This window comes from Carassius auratus, unplaced genomic scaffold (genome assembly GCF_003368295.1).
Source record: "Carassius auratus strain Wakin unplaced genomic scaffold, ASM336829v1 scaf_tig00000254, whole genome shotgun sequence".
Taxonomy (NCBI): Eukaryota; Metazoa; Chordata; class Actinopteri; order Cypriniformes; family Cyprinidae; genus Carassius; species Carassius auratus.
In genome coordinates this window covers 2215712-2225132 of record NW_020523286.1, presented here as the reverse complement: position 1 = coordinate 2225132, position 9421 = coordinate 2215712, and the positions used below count along the sequence as shown (strand labels likewise).

Below are 9421 nucleotides of genomic sequence, written 5' to 3'. Positions count from 1 at the left end.
TATATTACAAGGCAAAAAGAAGCAAAAGTGATGAATAAGTGATGAATGTAAAAAAGTTTCTAGGACAGTTTTTAACGTGACCTTCATATAACCATGAGGAAAAAAGTTAACAGAAAAATAACTATTAAAAAGTTTGAATAAAAATCAACCCAAGGTTGAAGAAACACCCATAAATATTTATTTTACATAGTATGATTTGTGCAGCGGTTTGAACATGAGTTAAGTTTTAAGAAAGTGAATTTAATTGGCATAGGTGGGTTGGAGTTTTCTGCATGACCTCTTTCCTCTGACATTTCTCACTGTTTCTGCTCTTTCTTTGTTCTGGCTGCTGGGAAACTGTATCTGGGGGTTATCTCCCAGCTTCTCAGTCTATTTTAGTATGTGACGGCAGTTAGTTGTGTGACCTTTTGCTAGATGTCATCAGAGTGTTTTGCCCAGTGTTTGTGCAGTTGCGGTAAATGGCAGCATCCAGAACTTTTCTCTGCCTTCCGTGCATTAATCTCTAAGACTGCCTTCCAAGTTATGTTTGTTCATCAGCCGGTCTTATTGATCCAAAGTAAATGAAATGATATGTGACTCTTGTCTAAGCATAGACAGCATTTATTAACCATCCCAGCAAGCAATTTTGCGTCTAATAGACGTCTAATAGCCGTCTAAACACAGCCGAGACGTCTAGGCTAAATCGAGGCTAATTTTGGGCTGTCAGTGAAAATCTAATAGACGTCTAAACATACCCCAAGAATAGACAGCTATTGAATGACTACATATATACGTCTAATAGACGTCTAACCATAGCCCAAGAATAGACAATCAGAAAGCTATTGAACGACTATATTTATACGTCCAATAGGCGTCTAAACATAGCCCAAGAATAGACTAGTCATCAATTAGACCGCTAAATGACTACACACGTCTAATAGACAGGCAATATGGGTCTAGGCTAAAACAAGGCTGATTTTGGGCTATCAGTGAAAATCTAATAGACGTCTAAACATAGCCCAAGAATAGACTAGTCATCCATTACACTACATATACATGTAATAGACAACAAAATGAGGCATAAGGATTCTTTTCACTCAAATATAACAGGTTCTCATAAATGAAAATCCATCCAAACTAATTGAATATAAAGGGATTTATTTTGAACAATTATATAGACAAAAACAACTTGGACAACATTCAAACATAAAAATGAACAAATAAAAAACATTGGAAAAATATGTAAAACAATTAATTTTTAAGAATTAACTGTTTACTTTAGATCCATAACCCCCACCCCCTGCCCTCCCTGGTGCTTGTTTGAAATGATTAGAAATAGCATTTTTTTATTTCACATTCCATAGCTGATGGAATCTGGTCATCACTGCGTCTGCCAAATGAGAAAAAGGAAAGAATTATTGCTCAAGAAGAACATTGTTGACAATCCTTTTTAACTAATTAGTCAATCACTTTTGCTAGGATGATTTAATAGATAGAGTTAACAGAATATAGATTGAGACTATATAATTTATATCAATATAGACAATAATTTATATCAATATTATAATTAATATCAATAATTGAACATTTTTGCTCGCGTAGTGGTGATGCAATACGGTGTGTAACGATACGCGTATTGAACAATTCTGTACAAGGCATATATATATATATATATATATATATATATATATATATATATATATATATATATATACACATATATAGGCTATACAGACACACACATACACACATATACCTGAAATTTTCTTCTCGAATGTTCATTTTTATCAAACTCATATATGCAAGTTCTGTAATTTCACTTAAATGGCAATGAAAATGACCTATTAATTTTCAGCAAGAGCATTAACTCGATCTCTTAAGCGACGCCATTCTCTTAGATATTTGGGATCCATAACTTCTGAATATGGAAATAAAATTAACATTATAATTGATTATGTAACACTGTTATCCCAAGACATGTCTGACTACTACCATAATGTGTTTTGAAACTGAAATACAGTATTTTTTTTAGTTATCATTAAAATGAAGGTGAAAACAGATTTTATTTTCATTTCTACTTTAGTTCTTCCCTCAAGTTTAAAGGGATAGTTCACTTTGAAATTAAATTTTGGTATGTTTTAGCTTACCTTAAGGACGTCCAGGATGTAGGTGTCTTTGTTTCCGCAGTAGTTTCAACTTTGATTTTTTAGGTCAAACTATTCTTGTCTGTCAGTCATATAATGCAGGTCTATGGTCACCACCTAAAAAGGCCATGCACAGAGAAGTGCAAATTAAACAATTCCCCATCGTAAGTACACACTGATGGACTAAGACACGAAACGAGCAGTCTGTGTGAGAAAATGAACAGTATTTATATCGTTTTTACCTCTGTACACAGCCACGTCCAAGTGATATGAGGGCTCGCGTGCTTCCAGGTGTGTGATGCGTCCGCGTTCTGGCTTAATTTGCGCAAGCGCCGCACTTAGACTAAGCCAGCCCAGAATGCGCACACGCCGAAGCACGCGCGCCCTCAGATCACTTCGACGTTGCTGTGTTATAAGAGGTAAAACGATATAAATACTGTTCGTTTTCTGACACAAACCGCTCGTTTCGTGTCTTAGGCTATCAGTGTGTATGGTGGGGAATTGTTTAATTTGGACTTCTCTGTGCATGCTCTTTCAGGTGGTGACCATATAGACCTGCATTATATGACTGACAGACAAGAACAGTTTGACCTAAAAATATAAAAATTGAAACTACTGCGGAAACAAAGACACCTACATCTTGGATGCCCATAAGGTAAGCTTAAACATATCAATTTAATTTCAAAGTGAACTATCATTATAAATCATTCTTTATCACTTACTCATATAACTCTAATAAACATAAAAAATACTTATAGGCGTAGTTCACTTAAAAAAAAATAAAAACAACAACATGTAATCATTTACTCACTTTCACTTGGTTCCAAACCTGTATGGCTTTCTTCTGTTGAACACACACAAAAAAATATATTTTGACGAATGTTGGTAACAAGACATTTAATGGTAGTCACTGACAAGTGTTCTGTATATTCAATTGCTGTACTTTGTTGACTGATTGCAGGATGATTTCCAATAAACAGTGTCTTTAAATCAAATAAAGTGGATTACATCACTCCAGTTCTGAGGTTTTTACACTGGCTATCTGTCAAAAAATTAATATCCAAAAACTACAGTTGGTTATTAAATTAACATTTTAAGGCCAAAGTAAATTTCTAATCTTCTGATGCACTATGAACCATCCAGAGCAGACCTCTCAGGACATCTGGGACAGTACCCAGCTACTTTTATATCTCCAAAGTCAAAACAAAACATGGAGAAGCAGCATTCAAATTTATATCTGAAACAAATTCACTGAAAACTGAATGTATGCTGCATATTTTAATTATTTACAAACAAGTTTAAAGACTTATGTTTGCCACTACCTTTTATTAAATGGAGAGGATTTTTTTTTTTTTTTTCATGTTGCACTATGCTGCTGTTAAATTTTATGTAAAGTACTTACAAAATTTGCTTTAAATCAACTCTAATTTAAATACAAAGATATACTGGTATCTTTATAATAATAAAAAAATAGTAATGATAAGTTTCATAGTTTCATGCTTACCACATTCATTGAATTTAGATACATTTGCAATAACACGTGCAAGGTAACGTTAACTTTTTGGAGAAAAGTAGTACTCTGCAATGTTAATGTTAAAATGTCACGGTTTCTACACATTATAACAGCTAACTAATTTAAACAATAAACATATCAAAAATAACACGCATACTTACAAGATCGAAGTAGAAATGTGAAGGTTTTCACTCAGACTGTTGCTCACCCGTTGCTCTCCGACAGCTGCCTCCTGTAAAAATAAAATGGCGGAAATGTTTATCGCGAGATTTGGCTAAAGTGATCTAGTCACGCAATGGCATTAGTTCCAGTAGACATGTCTCAGTAGTGTTTCAATTGTGCCATCTAGCGGTTGGGAAATGCAATTGCATTTGATTAGATATTTTTATCGTAGATTGTGTATGAATGTTTGACAGAAAATATATATTAAGCTGTGTAAGCGAAAACATTTCAAAGACTAATATTCTAGGTGGCTGGTCTAAATCTGAGCCCAGATTGCAATAATTTCGCCAGGTGGGCTAAAGCAGACCGCATATAGCCCGTCCAATTCGGAGCTAAATCGTGATCTACCATGCCGTGAAATGACGTATTGAACCTTGATATCATACCAATGCGAACATGATTGAATATTAACCATTTCATGCACTGCCTGGCAAAAAAATACAATTAATCAGTTTTGACAAAAAGTGGGCTACAATAGCCGGGTCTGAATACGAGCTAAATCGTGGCTACGCACAGCCTACACATATAACATGTAAAATAAAGTAAACCAAACAACTTGTAATCACGTTAGACTCTGCGTACATGATGGAATCATACATCTCACAAGTTATTTTGCAAAAAAAATATATTTATCCAGATTAAATGTTATTTGGGCTAAAAGTGGGTTACACATAGCCGGACTATATCTGGTCTATATTTAACCCAGACGTTGAAATGACGGCTATTGCTTGCTGGGATGGAAGAATTGTGCTTGGAAGAATTGTACATTCAACTAGTTTTATAACCACATATAATCATATGTTGAAAGTTATTTCAAGAAAAGCTGGCAGTAGCTTGGCGGTAGTCATTTCCTCACCGTGACCATTCTAAAATTAAATCAAGTGCCAGGAGATGGTGGTGAAAGTTGTATTTATCCACACATGCATCACAGCCAAACCTCACATCATTCCACCTGGCTGATTTCAAACATTGAGCGACTGCTATTAGACACAGCACAGCTGGAGATAAAGCAGCAAACTGGAGCTCAGAAAAAGCTTTATTAGTACACTGTTCTGAGACCAGCTGCGCAGACTTTCTTTTAATGAGTACGTGTGTATTTGAGAAAGGGGCAGCTGCTCCTAGGTCACTGTAAAGTCTCTGTCTCTCTCGCTAAGAACTTTGCACTCCCTTGTCTGCTTCGGTGCAGACAGACTCAGACGGCTCTCGCTGTTGACTCGCTGGCTGACAGCACAGCACCCGTAATTTCCCTGTCCATCTTAGGCTTTTAGTTACCAGAGTCAATTGGTGCAATTACAGTCATGGGCCAAATGAGGCAGGAGACTTAGAACAAAAGTTCCTCTTCAGGAACTCGAGCTGCGTCGAGAACGTTTGGGGAACGCGTCCAGCGTGACGTCTCTGAATAACATGTATAATCAGTCCAAAGGAAGGGCGAGACGTCATAGGCGGGTGACGTCAGAGACCAGGAAGCATAAAAGCATGAGCGGCGAAGCCGGATATCAGCCTTGTGTCTTCAGCAAGCGCTCTGTGTGTGTGTGTGTCAGTCGCTATCTGTTTGTGAGTCTTATTTAGTGTCGTTTGTCCACTGATAAACTCCATTGTCAAAGCTTCAATCAGAGAAGTTTGGGCGAGAGCAGGCAGCGCTCAGGCTGTGTGTTTTTCCCTGCCAAAAAAAAAAAAAAAAAAAAAGGGTAGGGACACACGCAGCTCGTGTGTTGTCTGCTTGAGAGTGAAGCGCGCAGTGTCAGCTCTCGAGGGAGTTGACGGCTGCGATGCGAGCCTTTTTGCTTCACTCTCTGAGGGCTCTCTTTGAGGAGAGAGCTTTCACTGGCGTTTCTCGCGGTGCCAGCCCCGCTTTCGCCGAGGCGAAACGGTGGTTGTGCTCGCGGGACTCGCTTTCGGATCTGCTGGAAGGAATGTAAGACGGGCAAGTCCCTATCTTCTTTCTTAGCCACCAGATCCGGCGCCCGCTCTCGGTGGTCGGAAGCCCGCGTTTGCGGTACTTTCTCCCCGATGAGAGGGCGCGACGGCGCTGCCTGTCTTTCTCTGAGGAGATTGATGTGGAAGGCGTCGATGAGCTCGCAGTCACACAAGCACCAGTCACACAAGCACCATTTACACAAGCATATTATGCCTAATATTAACATAAGCAGAATTAATGAAGAGTGGAGCCAGTGGCGGCTCCAGACAATTTTGATTGGGGGGGCAATGGGGGCTCCTGGTCTTTTCAAGGGGGGTCTCATGAAAACCAACAAAAAATGCAGTGGACATGGCTAATAACTGCATATTTCTGCTACTAAACAACAAAAACACCTTTGCAATGTAAACAAATGGCTACATTTGTTATTCATATCCTTCACACTGCACTTTCATGTCAGGTATATTATGCATTTTTATTGACATTGATATTTTTACATTTATTTCCAGAGAGATATTATTGGGTTTACAGGCTAAAGTGGTCTTGCTGTTGTAAACACTGTTGCTTTTGTAGAAAAAATATTTGCATCACATTTAAAATATGATTATATTTTAATTCATTTCTTAATTGTTTTTATTTTTATAATGATAATTCAGAGAATGAGAAAATCTGAATAAGCCTTACCAGTGTTGTGATAATTATTTTTACGTGTTAAAAATAAATAAGTACTGTAATATAATAAAAGTTTATTCAAATAACATAAAAAAGAACAGACCCCTCGATGCCTGTGAAACCTTTCTCCCTCAAACAGCACGCTAGTGTTACTTCTACACTACAGGCTACACACAGCAATATAAACAACGTATCTGCATGTTCTCACATCACATCGTTCTTGTAAAATAATAATAAGTAAATAAACATCAAAATCACTTCGCTGAGAATGAAACACCGCTTACCAGCTGCCACGATGTTGAAAATATCCTCTAGCAATTAAAAAATGCGCGTGCAGCATGAGGAATCTTCCCGGTTGGATGAGGTCGTAGTCAGGTGAACGGTCATCATGTTGGTCATTTTATTTACGGCTACATTATTATTAATAAATTGTACTAATATTATGATTGGGCGTGGGCAGGCATTCACAAAAGTTTATGTTATTACAAAAAAAATTGAGGAAATTTTGCTTTGACAAAAGGGCACTTAAGGGGCAAAGGAGCAGGTGCTCAAGTGATCCGGTTCTTTCGGACAATTCGATCAAATAAACCAGCTGAAAAAAAAAATGGTTCACCGGTTCTTTTGCGCTCGATGTAATGCCGTCATTGGCGATGATTGCTCTTCATTCAAGCCTTTGGTTTACCCGCGCTTATAACATTAGCACAAAATCAGTTCAGAATCAATCGCCAAAAGAATCAGTTCGATTCAGATGTGCTCTGTGTCAGTCTGCTTCACGCTGAATCACGCATGCGCAGTTATCATCAGCTCATCGGTTCTCGAATCGGACGCGTCCGACAGAAACGGTTCTCGGTTCAGTGTATGAATAAATGTCGAAATAATTATTATTTATTATTGTTCTGCGTAGTTTGAAGAGAAACATTTTTGGATCTTTATCCCGTATATATATATATTTTAATCAGGAAGAGGCTGGGGGGTCAAATGGGGGGTCAAGGCATTTTTTGGCAGGGTCTTGAGACCCCCCAAGACCCCCCCTGGCGCCGCCGGTGAGTGGAGCTCGCGCAGTCAGCTCTCGGGGGGCTGACTGTGCTTTTCTCGCTGTTAAGCGCTCCGCTCTCGCCGGGCACGCTCTGAAGAGTGTGTCCGTGCATGCGATCTTGCAGTTGCGGTCGCGCTGTTGCTGAGGCACGGCAGCGACCGTGATAGCGGGAATTGCACATGATCTGGCGAACGGGTTGGAGACGGCTCGTCCTATCTCCGCCCGTGTTCACTAGATCTAGAGCTCGTGCTCGAGGCTTAGAAACCAGCGCTGCGGTTTGTTCGCCCTCTGAGACAGCTCGCTGCTGCTACGTGCTCTCTCGCCGGGCACGCTCCGAGGAGTGTGTCCGTGCATGCGATCTTGCAGTTGCGGTCGCGCTGTTGCTGAGGCACAGCGGCGACCGCGATAGCGGGAATCGCACATGATCTGGCGAACGGGTTGGAGACGGCTCGTCCTATCTCCACCCGTGTTCACAAGATCTAGAGCTCATTCTCGAGGCAGTTTCTTCGCCCTCTGAGACAGCTCGCTGCAGCATCCGTCTTTCTCTGAGGAGATTGATGTTGTTTGTGTGACTGAGTAGCATAAAATAATATATATATTTTTATATAAAAGACATGAGCGCTGCCGAGGCAACGCGTGTATTACATGGTTTCATTTTTATGTGAGTTTTTCTACACCAGATCGTGTTGACTAGTCTGGTTGCTGACTACATTTAATTCTAAGGAATAAAATGTCATATTTTTCTGACTATGTGAAGTTAGATGTACAGGGGCTCTAGGGATGTGATTTCTTTTGTGAGAACACATGTGTACCGCTCTTCCTCTGAGGAGGTTGAGGCGGTCAGGGGCTGCTGGGCGGAGCAGTCCCATCCGTGTTCCAGCCCCACGTGCCGGGGGTGTCACTTTTGTACTCCGCAGACGCTAGAGTCAAAGTGGCGCTCCCAGGCCGAAGGCTTCTAGTGGAAAGCAGTTCTACGGACTGTTGTTTTCGCTGGATAGCCTTCATCATAACGTCCTGACGCCTAGGACGTTTTGAGGGCCTGCTCCCTCTGGGGAAGAGTGGTGTACACCGCATTACACGGTGCCCGTCTCTCCTCAGTGCCCTCAGGAGATCGTTCTGCCAACCCTGCCGGTGTTCCAGGGCGCAGCGATATCCGGCGAGCGCTTCTCTCAGTTACCGCCCGGAAACGTAGCGGTGCTGAGAGGCTCGCTACCTCTACGGAGGTCTCTAGAGCAGCTAGTACGGTCATCCCCTGCCGGTCCACCGCTTCAGGGCACCGAGCTAGTGGCTCTAGGCGCACCAGAGGCCAGTCTCGCGAGACTGGTTCCCTTAGGAGGTCACATGGCGGTGTGGGAGCCCCTGCCAAGTGTACTTCACGGGGTCCTGCCCCGAGCAGGCTCTGGTCTAGTCTTCCTAGCAGACGATGTGGTCTGAGGACCGTCGTTGTTAGGAGACTTCAGCTACGAGAGTCCTGATGCTGCGGCTCAGGACCTCGGAGGGCAGGCCCCTCTGGGGAAGAGCGGTGTACACCGCATTACACGGTGCCCGTCTCTCCTCAGTGCCCTCGGGAGATCGATCTGCCAACCCTGCCGGTGTTCCAGGGCGCAGCGGTCTCCAGCGAGCGCTTCTCTCAGTTACCGCCCGGAAACGTAGTGGTGCTAAGAGGCTCGCGACCTCCTGGGAGGTTTCCAGAGCATCTAGTTCGGCCGTCTCCTGCCGGTACGCCGCTTCAGGGCACCGAGCTAATTGCGCTGATGCAACCAGAGATCAGTCTTGAGAGGCTGATTCCCTTAGTAGACTATATTGCAGCGTGAAAACTACTGCCAAATGTGTCTCAATGGGTCCTGCACACTGTAGTGAGAGGCCACAGAATCCAGTTCTGGTGGGCCCCAAGCAGGCTCTGGTAATGGAACAGAAGTAGAGTCTCTCTGAGGATGGAG

General features: G+C 41.7%; 1 long non-coding RNA gene across 1 annotated transcript; it reads right to left on the bottom strand.

Annotated features, from left to right (window-relative positions):
• Window positions 1–1060: 1060 nt before the first annotated feature.
• Window positions 1061–3868, bottom strand: LOC113068932 (uncharacterized). Its single transcript, XR_003279631.1, has 3 exons — window positions 3798–3868; window positions 2935–2967; window positions 1061–1369 (listed from the first exon to the last, which is right to left on the bottom strand). It is a non-coding gene; the product is annotated as an uncharacterized LOC113068932 (long non-coding RNA).
• Window positions 3869–9421: the final 5553 nt, after the last annotated feature.